The sequence below is a fragment of the Tenrec ecaudatus genome, chromosome 17, assembly GCF_050624435.1.
Source record: "Tenrec ecaudatus isolate mTenEca1 chromosome 17, mTenEca1.hap1, whole genome shotgun sequence".
Taxonomy (NCBI): domain Eukaryota; kingdom Metazoa; phylum Chordata; class Mammalia; order Afrosoricida; family Tenrecidae; genus Tenrec; species Tenrec ecaudatus.
The window spans coordinates 81,951,703-81,963,974 of NC_134546.1; positions in this window are offsets into that span (position 1 = coordinate 81,951,703).

Below are 12,272 nucleotides of genomic sequence, written 5' to 3' on the forward strand. Positions count from 1 at the left end.
TCTACCCTGTCCTATGGGGTCACTGTGAGTCTGCGCCAACTCATGGCAGTGAGTGAGTGTGAGTGATGAATCTATGGATATATACTACACAGTTTGTATCATTAACATGCATTTAATGATTTTTCACATCCTGCATGGCTGTACTGGATTAAAGGAAAATGAAATCATAAGACAACATACTGTGGGATTCATTTGAAGAGAACTTAGAAAGGAATTAATAACAACAGCATTTGTATAGAAGTAAAACTCTGGAATTGATGACCTCCATTTCCAACTAATGGACCAAGAAAAAAATGTGTATGCATAGGTAGTATCCATAGCATAGATAGCAGAAGGGGGAGGCAATAAAAAAGGAACCAAGATAAATAAAATTACAGGAATGCCATCAGTAAGCTGATTATATGAAAAATGACTTCTAGAAGAGGAAGAAAATTGATAAATAGCCAGTTTTCCTGATCATGACAAAAGAAAAGGGACTGAAATCTCCCAGATCAGAAATCAGAGAGGAGACACCATTCTGCATGTTTGTGTACATGCTTTTTGAAACAGCTTCCTGTCCACAGGGTACAAATGACACTGAGATGTGGAAATGCTTTGGAAGGCAAGAAAATCAGTAAAGTTCCTACACAAGAAACAGATAATAGAATAGTCCACTATCATCATGTGTATCCACATTTTAAGGGGAACGAGAGGGGATGCAAAGAGCTGTCATACCAAAAAGTTAGAAAGTTTATTGTGTATGTAATATAAAATTTACAAATAGAAAACTACTTTATAAAAATATTGATAATGTATAACAATTAAAGCATTGCTTGATAAACAGTTTGTTTAAAGGCAGTTTTCCTTTGAGAGTGTTTGTGTTTCTCTGAGTCCGAGGGAGAATCATTGCCTAAATTTGCTAGTCATGTGCTTCTAAATATCAGGGGACATGCAAATGCAGCTCTCTGTCTGCTGATAAACCAGCCATAGTCCATGATATAGGGGATCTCAGAGGACAGTCTCAGTCTCTGGGGTCTCTGCTGTTACTATTTTGAACTCAAGAGCTAGTACAGAGGACACATAATGAGTTTTATACCAAACTTGGCTTTCATTTTGACCATTTTACATGGTAATTGAGAGCTTTCTGTTTGTGTGTATAATTGTGATTGCCTGTGTTTGTATCTGTGTCATCTAATCACAGTGCCTCTATGTTTGCAAGTGTCCAGGGTGAGGTGCAACTGGTGGAGTCTGGGGGTTACCTAAGAAAGCCAGAGGGGTAACGGAGACTGCTGTGCAGCCCCTGGATTCATCTTCAGTGACTATGGCATGAACTGGGTCCACTAGGTTTCAGGAAAAGGCATGCAGTGGGTGGCAACCATAAGCTATGATGGCGGTAGTACATACTACACAGACTCCATAAAGGGCTGATTCAGTATCTTCAGAGACAACTCCAAGAACACACTCTATCTTCAAATGGACAGCCTGAAAGCAGAGGACACGACCATGTAGTACTGTGCAAGAGACAGTGAGGGGAAGTCCATGAGGACCCAGACACAAACCCCACCTGCAGGGAGGAGACTGATCTCCAAGGGGCACTCAGCCTCGCAGAGCACAGGATTAAGACCCAGGAGCACGCGCACCTGGAGCTTCAAGGCTGGTTTCCTGTTTTCATATGTGGATCCTCTAAATTTCAGAGTTTCCTTAGGGAATCTCCATCTAATTTAAAAATAATAATTCTGTTCCTACTCCTGATATCTGAATTCAAAAGTTATATTGTAACAGGAACAGATATTCTGTCCTACAGCAACAATCAATTTAACTTTTAAGAACAAGAAATGACTCTGCCAGGGGTCCCTGCACCAGAGTTCTCATGATGCTGAGATAAAATACTTTCCCATCAGACTCCAGGAAAATGGCAGCTAGTAAAGTTAATTATTAAGTGTTTGAGTAATTGCTGAAATTTTAACAGTATGTTCTTCCATCACAATTGTGAGGTATTCTGACAATCATCTAGCTAAAGATTTAGTTAAAATCCATGCAGTCAGCCTATTTTATATTGAATTTATTCTTCACATGACACAGTTTTAGTTGTTGTTGCTCTTTTTTGGTTTGGTTGTTTTCCTAACCTGGATGGCAGACTACGTGTGTGTGTGTGTGTGTGTGTGTGTGTGTGTGTGTGTGTGTGTCTTTTCTGGAACATACATCTGAAAATACATAAACTCACCCATTGAATTTTATTACCTTGTGCTAATATCTTGTATAGGTCTGTCCTTAAAAAACCGCAGCCCATGATGGCTCAGAGATACACAAACTTATCTGTGCAAATTCAGGATTCAGGGGCAGCTCAAGGGCCAAACGGGATCATTCAGTTCTTCATGCTGGATGTTGTATCTTCACCTTCACAGCCCCACACAATGTCGGCCACTCTTTCTGGTTTCACCCAGAGAGTCCTTATTTGTCACTCTCCTTCTGGTGGCTTTGCTACTATTTTGTATTGGGATACCAGGAACATTCCCAGTATCTAGTGACATGCAACTTTATGTGAGAATTTTCAGATATTTTAGTGTAACAATCTGTATAAAATGTAAGATTAGGTGTGAATAACATTATTAACGATGACTTTCTGTATGAGAAATGTCTTCGTGTGACAAAGGTAAATTGCTTTACAGTGATATGCAGTCTTTCCACAGTAGAATAACTCTTGAGTAGACATAGCAGTGTAGTTGTTGAAGAAAAGCTCTTTCTTTTTAGTGACTTACAAAAGCCATTCCTGTTTACAGCAATCATTGAATTGGAGCCACTTTGGGCTGAATTCACTGAGATTGCTAGATTTAACTGATCTGCTAACTTTTGAATAACTAATAATTTTATCACAATCTAATGGAGAGGAGAAAACGTGTATCTGTCAATTTAAATGTTCTTGGTTTTGTTATGCGTGTCTTATAAATATATAAGTCCCCGAGAGTAGAGGACCACTGACTTTATTCCTAAAGTCATCCTCAATGCTAAGCCAAGTCTACCTCCTCAGCCATCTTCCCCGTCACTTTCTGTGTCTAGAAGAACGAGACCTTGGTCTTGGTGACTGGAAAAGTAATGGACAGGATTGTGTTCTCTGAGGATACAGTCAACATTCTCAACCCAGACTAACCCATTTTAAAATGTATTAGAAAGCAACCAATGACATGCAAATCTCCAACCAGATATAGTTTCATGGTGTATTTATTTAAATTTAGGTCTCATTTACTCTTTATAACACATCTCAGAATCATGTACCCCATTCCCAAGAATATGTTGATTTCTTCCTCTTCTTGGGGGCAGCTCTCAGCGGTGTGTAGGTCAGAGACTGAAACGTGAAGGTTTGGCAATACTTCATCTGAGCACCTGGATCTCTGTCTCCAGGCCAATCTGCTGGGGTTGGACCAATGTATAAAGTGTATACATTTTGTCTCACTATTCTGTCTCCTGCTTCTCTTACATCAGCTACGAGTCAGCGTATTATGGAGTGGTGTGAGCAGACTATACTCCTCCTCCCATATATCAAGTACACATCCCCAGTAACCCTGTTCATAGTCACATTCATTGAACACTGAGCTCCATTGCTGCTCAGGCCATTGCCGTGCATCCCTGTGAAAGGAGGCGGGGAGAAGGCAATGTGACTCCTGAACTCCAGGTGAAGAAAGGCATCTGAGCTGCATAATGCTGCATGATCTCTGTTTCTGTGTATTCTGTTTTTTCTTACACGTAATTTATATGATTGGATAGAATGTTCTTTATTTTCTATAATAATAGTCTCCAAAAATAAATACCCACTTTATTTTTTTCTTTGTATTTAGTCATCTTTGTGACCTTGTTAATGCTACTATTTATAACTCATTTATTGACATTTTCCTTTAGATTTTTTATCATAATTTTACAATTTCATATTTAACTTTTATTTCAGTCTCTGTGTTGATCGTGTATCTCATATTGATGTTGTATCACTTACAACTTTTTCTTACTATTTAGTATTACCCATAATTTTTGTGGATAGATGGGCATGTTCAATATGTCCATATATATCAGTATATTATGTTCTGCATGATGTTTTCTATTGAGGACTGATTATGACCAAAGTTCTGCTGGACTTTCATTGTCAGGGTTTGTGAAAATATAGTCATGGATCCATTTGTAGTTAACTATAAACAATGTACATCACTGCTAAAATTGGTTTTTATTTAAATTACTAAAGGACTCAGAATCCTCTATAAAACTTTAAAAATTTTGTTTGCTTTGTGTTCTCTTGCACTCTGCCCAGAGAGAATCTCAATGTTAACTTCCCTGATGCACCCTGCTGTTATTTTTACTGAGTGCAGATCCCTGTTGTGGCAGGGTGTGGGCCATGAGCATTTCTCTGGTCTTTTGACTGAGCCTCATTCCAAGGCGATCCTCCTGGACCGGGCTCTGAGATGTGGTTTCTAACTGTTCCTTTTAGTCTGCGAAGATTGTACCGATCTACACGTTCTGCCTGCCCTTTCCCAGGGGACAGAGAACTTTTCTTCCAAGTTGTTCATTCCCTTGCTGAAAAGGTTTCCCCCAGTGCCTTCATCTAGTAATCATTGTGTTCTTCCTCTTCAGATCAAAGACTTCATGTCTAAATAGGGAGGTGGTTTAGGACATGGTTTTAGACTTGTCCTTTCAAAGATAGATTTCTACGAGTTGGTATTTTGTTTTCCAGTCATTTTGTTCTTCTCAGAGTCAGGAGGGTCGACCTGGGTGCATTGGGGCAGTGACTCCCCATCTGTTACTGTAACCATGATCAAGGGATGTAAGCAAAGCGGGTTTTGTTTATTATCGACATCTTAAGGGATTGTTCTGCAAGAAAACAGTGTTTTCTTAAGTTTGTGCTCCTGGGAGATGCTATTTACTTTAACCCAAGGAACATTTAACTGTTTATTAAGTGTTTAAGGTTAACCTTATAGAGTTTAAATATCATCCAAGACATCTTCTCCAGCGAAGGTAAGAACTTGCTGATTTTCCTTCCTGATAGCAGCTCTCTCTCTCAAAATATGATGTTTGTTGTTGTTTTAAATGTTACAAAGTTTACAATTTGTGTTCAGGAAAACTTTTTAGAGTGACCATGTTTGTTATGGTGATTTTTGATAATGTGAATGACTTATTATCTCCTCTCTTTTAGTTTTCAACCTGAATCTATTTAAAAAATATGAATGAAACTAGAAACAATCTAAATGTCCCAAAATAGACAAATAGATAAATAAATTGTGGTATACACATTTTCATGCTCTAAGTTGTCGAGCACTAGAATCAATTCCTGCTGCCTAGCTCTAAACTTACACCATGCAGTTGCTTGTCCCAACTCAGCTTTCTCTGGCATGAAGGGGAGGCGCCCACACAGGTACCTACACGACTCAAGTATTCCTTTGCAAATGATCACGAGCAAAGCCTGAGCTACTGTAAATTTAAAAGAAAGAGAACAAATAAGCATATCTTGAAAAGTTTCATGATATTTTTAGTAATTTTTCTACCATTTCTCCTAAAAATCAATTTTAAATGCCAAGTTTTTCAACTCTAACTTATGAAGAAAATTTCCCCTCATTTATCCTTAATTATCTGTCCCCAAGAGAGTTCAAGCATAGGACAATGTGCACTGATGGTGCAGTGCCAGACAGTGTTTTGTTCAACTGTGCACAGATCACTCTGCGTCAGAAGTGACTCAGTTGCACCTAACCACAACAACCACCTCCATAACATGACCCAGAACTCCAATTCTGCCTTCATTTAGGACACGATGCTTTAGTGGGAAGAAGGAATTCTAACTGCCCAATAATTGGACTACTTCTTGTCAGGACCCCCTCTCCTGGGGGGTCATCTTGAAGAAATTCTAAAATGCTGCAGGGTGATGACCAGGGCTCATATTAAAAGTTTTAAGGAAATGGAAAATTGCACTGGTGAGAGAGAGGCCAAAGAAGTTGTGCCGAATATAATTTTTTTTTACCCTTCATGATTTTGTACTTACTTACTCTTCACGGGTAGCAAGGGCTGCCCTGATAATTTAATTTGGAAACTTGTGCTCATCCACCCTACAACCCTGATCTTGCCCTTTCCAAAATCTCAAAGGATATTGAGAAGGAACGTGCTGTGAATCCCTCATAGATAAAGAAAATTCAGTTTGTACATTTCTGTTTGTAGCATTATTCCTATAAAACAGAGACATATCACTATAATCATGTGTACTGTGTGGTGATAGAACAATAAAATGAATTAATGTGTGATAATAATTTACTGTAGAGCAGTCGCATAAAATATGCTTCTAAGGTTATTTTCCTTGTGCCATTCACAACACACCTGAAACACTCAGATCTGTTCTAGGAACAGAACATGCATAACTCAGAAGTCATGCGAATTCATTTATTGCTATGGATTAGGAGGGCATGCAAACCTACCCCTCCCTCTGCTGATGAAAGCCAACGCAGCCCCAACCCTGCAGCTCTGGAAGTGCTCCTGGATTCTCAGGAGCCCCCACTCAGTGATCAGGACTGAGCACAACACAGACATCCTGGAGTCTGTGCTGAAAGGGGTTTGTCCTTGTTGCTATTTTAATAGGTCATTTTTTTTAATCAAGAGAAAGTTTGTGTGCTTGGACATTCGATGAGAGACACAGTGAATATGTTCGATGGTTTTTCCACCCAGGATATCTCTTCTTGCAGATGTTCAAAGTAAGGTACAGCTAGTGGAGTATGGGAGTGACTTGAGGCAGCCTGAGGGGTCTCTGAGACACTCCTTTGCCTCTCCTAGATTGCCCTTCAGTCGCTATGCGATGATCTGTGTCCACCAGTTTTGGAGAAGGCCCTGGAGTGGGTCTCAAGTATTAGTCAGGGGGTGGGTTTGGGGTGGGAGTGGGGGGGGGGTACATACTACAAAGACTCTGTGAAAGGGTCAATTCACTATCTCCAAAGAAAACTTCAAGAACATACTGTATCTGCTTTTGAACAGCCTGCAATTTGAGGAGACTCCTTTGTATTTCTGTGTTGCTACCATCTCAGCCAGGAGATATCATATTGAACCAGGGCACAAATCTCCCCTGCAAGGAGGAAATAGGCCCTCAGGGGGCGCGCAGGACCCACAGAACACAGACCTCAGGTCCAGGAGCAGCAGCAGATGGAGGTTCAGGGCTGCTTTCCTGTTGTGATATTGGCATTCTTCTCCATCTCTCATTTTACCTCAGAGAATCTCTCTATATAAATTACCGTGCTATGGCAGTTCCTGATTTTTCCTACATTAAAAAAGTTCTATTATAACAAGAAAACATTCTTCAAACAAAATCAGCCAGGTTTTTTTTGTGGAGGAAAATGATTCTGCCAGGTGATCCTCAGGGATCAGGGTCCAGATGAAACTCAAGGGGACTTGGAGATTCAGATCTAATGAGATTGAGGGAGGATGGAGCGAATGGTTGCTGTGGGAGGTTGAATATTTGAATTTGATCCGAGAGACTGGTTATTCAAACTCTCTAAATGATGCCTGAAGAGAAAGACTTGGTCATGTATTTCTGAAAGGACAGACTGAGAGCAGAGGCTTCCATAGAATTCCCTGATAATGTCATTGAGTTCCAGGCTAGAGTTATGCAGGCGGCAAGTTAGGAAATGAACCACATGAAAATAGAATGTAGATCCCATATGATTGTGGCTCTCATCTTCAGTAGGAAGTGTGCAGGTCAGATTCAGCACTGGTCCAAAGTCTCTTTGTGTCTTTATCTATTTTCTGTCTCTCTTGTTCAGCAAGATGACCTGATTCTGTAATGTTTATCCTTCCCAATGAAAGTTTATTCATATTCTCAATATGCCATGTTCATGAACAAGGAAGCTCAATGCCAAGGAAATGTCAATACTACCTAATGCTATCTTTAAATATAATGCAATCCCGATCCAAATGCCAACTTAATGTTTTAAAGAATTTGAAAAAAATAATTACTAATTTTATATGGAGAATGCTAGGATAGTCAAGGGACCCAAAAATATTGAGATCAAGGTAGGGGGGCCTCACACAAATTAACCTCAAAACGATTCCTCAGCCACAGCAGTCAAAACAGCCTGACACTCATACAATGATAGGTATGTTGACCAATGGAACAGCATAGAAGACTAATAAATAATCCATCCACATACAGGCAACTGATCGTCACCAAAGGCCCAAGGGACTTAAAAGAGAGACATTCTCTTCAATAATGGTACTGACACAAATGAATTGCCACCCTCAGAAGAATTAAAGACAACCAAAACCTCAGCTCATGTACAAAAAATGAACACAAGATGATCAATGACCTAATGTAAATCCCAGAGCTATGAAGACCATCTATAAGGAAGCAGGGACACAAAAATTGCCCCATTGCAGGGCGTTCATACGCTGTCAAACATAGCAAAGGAAGCACACACAAAGAAGACAACATAGATGAGAGTGACCTTCTAAAAATCAGACATTTATGTACATCAGCAGAGTTAAAGGGGAAATCAAGCAACAGATAAAAGACAAAAAGATCTTGTAATTTTTAGTTGCAATGTATGTCTATTCCGTGTACAATAATAGACAACTGGAGCAAATATTATTGCATTTTCCTTAAGTCATAATTTCTATCATTTCCACCTTTCAGAATTTTGAGAGATGAAGTTCACTTTGATTAAGAGACTGACCAAGCCTAACCTCATGAGGTGGGGGACTGCAAAAGGAACCCAGACATTTGAGTCTAGAAAAGCTTAATGTGTTGCTTCTTCAGAATGCAGGGAGAACCCAGGAACTCATTGAGAATATGTGTAACAAACCTGTTAGGAAAGTGATGTGTACATGGATAATGTAATACATTTCACTATTCTGGATATCCTAGCAAACAAGGGAATGGGTTTCTATTCAGAATCTTGCATTTTTAGAGGCTACGGAGTTACAAAATTGTCTTGTCTGAAGCCCAAATTTTCTAGGTGGCACGTTCTTCCCTGAAACTCTATGGCACTTGAAACTCTTTAGTTACACTGAGGTTGACCTCAGTCGTCAGGCTCTGGGATGTAGTGTGTGTATTGCTTGTAAGAGCTGTGGGGATGGTGATGACCATGGCCCAAGCTCGGAAAATCATGGCTGCATATGATTAGCAGAGGGACAATGTCGACTGCCATTCTGTCAGAAGCTTCAGGTCAGATGTGCATTAATAAACTGCAAAGCTGGGAGTGAAGCTTGTCCTTTGGGCATAGCGTCTTGTTTGCCCTTTCCTGACTGTCAGAATTTGGACTGAACAGAACCCAAAAATTCCATGAATTTCTTTCAGATGTTTCACTTATTCACAGAATCCAAAAACGTGAGGGAATCTCCTCAAGAGTGGAGTGGGTGGAAATTGGAACTGAATGGCTTCATAGAAGAGTTGGACCTTTGGAACCTTATCAACCCCAACTCCTTGGTACTAACGTGATATTCATGCATCTCAAAGATGTTACTCCCACACCAGGAAAACTACTAAGAACTATGAGGAGGTTAATTAAGAGATCAGGGTGTACGGAAAAAAAGAGTGGACCTTGGAGATTGTGAGGTCTGAAGATGACTTGGGGTCCAATTGATGGTTTTAACAAACTATATCCTGCCCACTCTCTGGGGTACAAGACATACAGGAGCTCAAGGAAGGGCAGGAGCAATGAGGGGCTGGAAGGAGAGAACACTGGGCTCAGAAATTCTGGGCACTCTTTGACCTCTCCCACACATCTCTTGAGAAAAACTTCTTCTGTTTTAGACTAATATACATATGCGTTCAAACAGTTACAGTACCATAAGCTCAGAAGATAAAGGGGGACTTGGTCTCCCTTTCTATTTGTAAGGACAGGACTCCCTCGTATGTAAATTATCTTTCAGGCACTAGGGTACAATTTCACCCATGGGGTGGGAAACCTATCAGTTCTCTTCAGACAGGGCTGTAAATCTCTTGAGAAAGCAGAGGTGGGGTGTAAAGATGGGCTTGTTATGTGTTCTCCTGTGCTTGGTGACAGTTACTCAAGGTGAAAGATTCAAATATCCGATCTGGGTCTATGGGGATAGTTATGACTTCAAGTGACTGACATTGAACATTTTTTTATTACTTGCAGGCGTCCTGTCCCAGGTGCAGCTTCAGGAGTCAGGTCCAGGACTGGTCAAGCCCTCCCAGACGCTGTCCCTCACCTGCACCGTCTCTGGTTACTCCATCACCAGTGGTTACTGCTGGAGCTGGATCCGCCAGCCCTCAGGGAAGGGGCTACAGTGGATGGGGTGCATAGGTTATGATGGTAGTACATATTATAAACCGTCCTTCCAAAGCCGATTCTCCATCACCAGAGACACATCGAAGAATCAGTTCTCCCTGCAGCTGAGCTCCGTGACTGCTGAGGACACGGCTACATATTACTGTGCAAGGGGCACAGTGAGGGGAAGTCAGTGTGAGCCCAGACACAAACCTCCCCTGCAGGGAAGACACTGGGCAGCAGGGGGCGCGCAGGATCCACTTAGCACATACACCCAGCCTTAGACAGGCACAGATGGATGACAGGGAGGATTTCCTGTTGGAATTCGGGCTTTCGCACTTAGCTCTTAGCCTCCCCTGGGACAGTTTTACATTTTGCCATCTTTTTTGTCTATTTTACATTAGGATGCAAAGTGCAATGTCAGTAGCTTGAAACCACCAGTTCCTCCAAGGGAGAAAGATGAGGCTGTTTGCTCCTCCAAAAGATTAACAGTGTCTGAAACCCTACGGAGCAGTTCTACTCTGTCCTATAGTCACTGTGATTCGGGATTCACTTGGTGCTAATAGCTTATAGTTATCAAATTTCTGAAATTGTATCTTGTTTTGTTTGTTTATGTCCACTAATTTGTTTTCTGTGTATTCTATGTTTTGTTTAATCATATTTGATATTATTATCAGAAATTGTTCTATTTTTTCCATCATCCTGGTCTCCATAGAACTTCATACATCGTGTTTTCATTTTAATTATATCATCCTTTTCTGTGACATCTTTTATATTATTTATAAAATCTTTATTAACATGTTAATGGTTTTCCTTTTAAATATATTTTTTTCCTGATTGTGCTTCAATTTACAAGGTACTTTTATAAAAATAACCTTATTCTCCCTTCAAGTTGAATTAATCCCCTACTTGTGTACTATACACAATATAACTTCTGATTTCTGTTATACCATGTCTGAAGTCACCAACAAAAGCTCAGCTCACACACAGGTTCTGTGTGCAACAGTAGCTTGCTTACACAGAGAAGAGACAGAGCCGGCTCACCATCAGAATAGGCAGCAGTCCTCACAGCCAGTGGTTTCACTCTGCAGCCAATGCAGGAATGGAGGTTTGCAAGTATGCCTTATTTGTGCTGCAGTTGAAGAACGGTGTTCCTTCCTCAATAGCAAACATAGAGAAATAGGGTTGTGCTGTAAGCTGAAATCTCCTGGAAGGCAGGGAGTCAGTTTTGTTGTTGTTGTTGCTTGGTGTATTCAATGCCATGTGCATGACAAGCAGTTTGCGTGTTCAGCATGAGCCACAGGGTGTATTTTAGGACACGAGCTACTAAAGAGTGCTTTTGGATCCGGAAAATTCTGACAAAGGCAGTCAACTGGCAAGATCCCCACATTCCAGTAGCCAGACTAACATATCCGTACCACACCTAGGTCTGTTATGGATTCCGGGGAAGGGCAGCAGACTGCACTTGGACTGCCTGCTTCCTCAATTTTAAATTCCTATTGGAGTTTATCTCATGTATTTTGTAATTGGGATAGCATTCTTGAATTTCAGTGATATGTTTTTCTGTTTGACAGTAGATGAAAGCTGGAATTGATGAACATAAAGAGACAGCAAGTAGAATAAGGGCTTCTGGGGCTACAGTGGGGGGGTGGAATAAAGGGAGATGATGCCACTAGTTGAAGAAGGAAGATGGTGGTTTGAAGCTAATTGTGGTATCAATTGAACTATACTGCTTGATGCACTTAAACTATGGATGGATATGCAACCTGTATTTGCTCCCAATAAAACTTTTTTTGGAGAAAGTAAGTGAGACAATAAATATAATATTAAATAAAGAATATTTATTCCATTGGTAACATTTTTCATAAATTCAAATTTATGGCTTATATCACAATCTCTTTTGTGGTTGAATATTTTAGCTAGTTTTTTGAAATGTTTTTGTACCAGCAAGACTTTCCATCAGTTTCTGATTGTGAATAAAAAAGAAAACTATGTCATACTCTAAGTTATTTTTCTCATATATGTGCAACCAAATAATATTGTCAACATTCT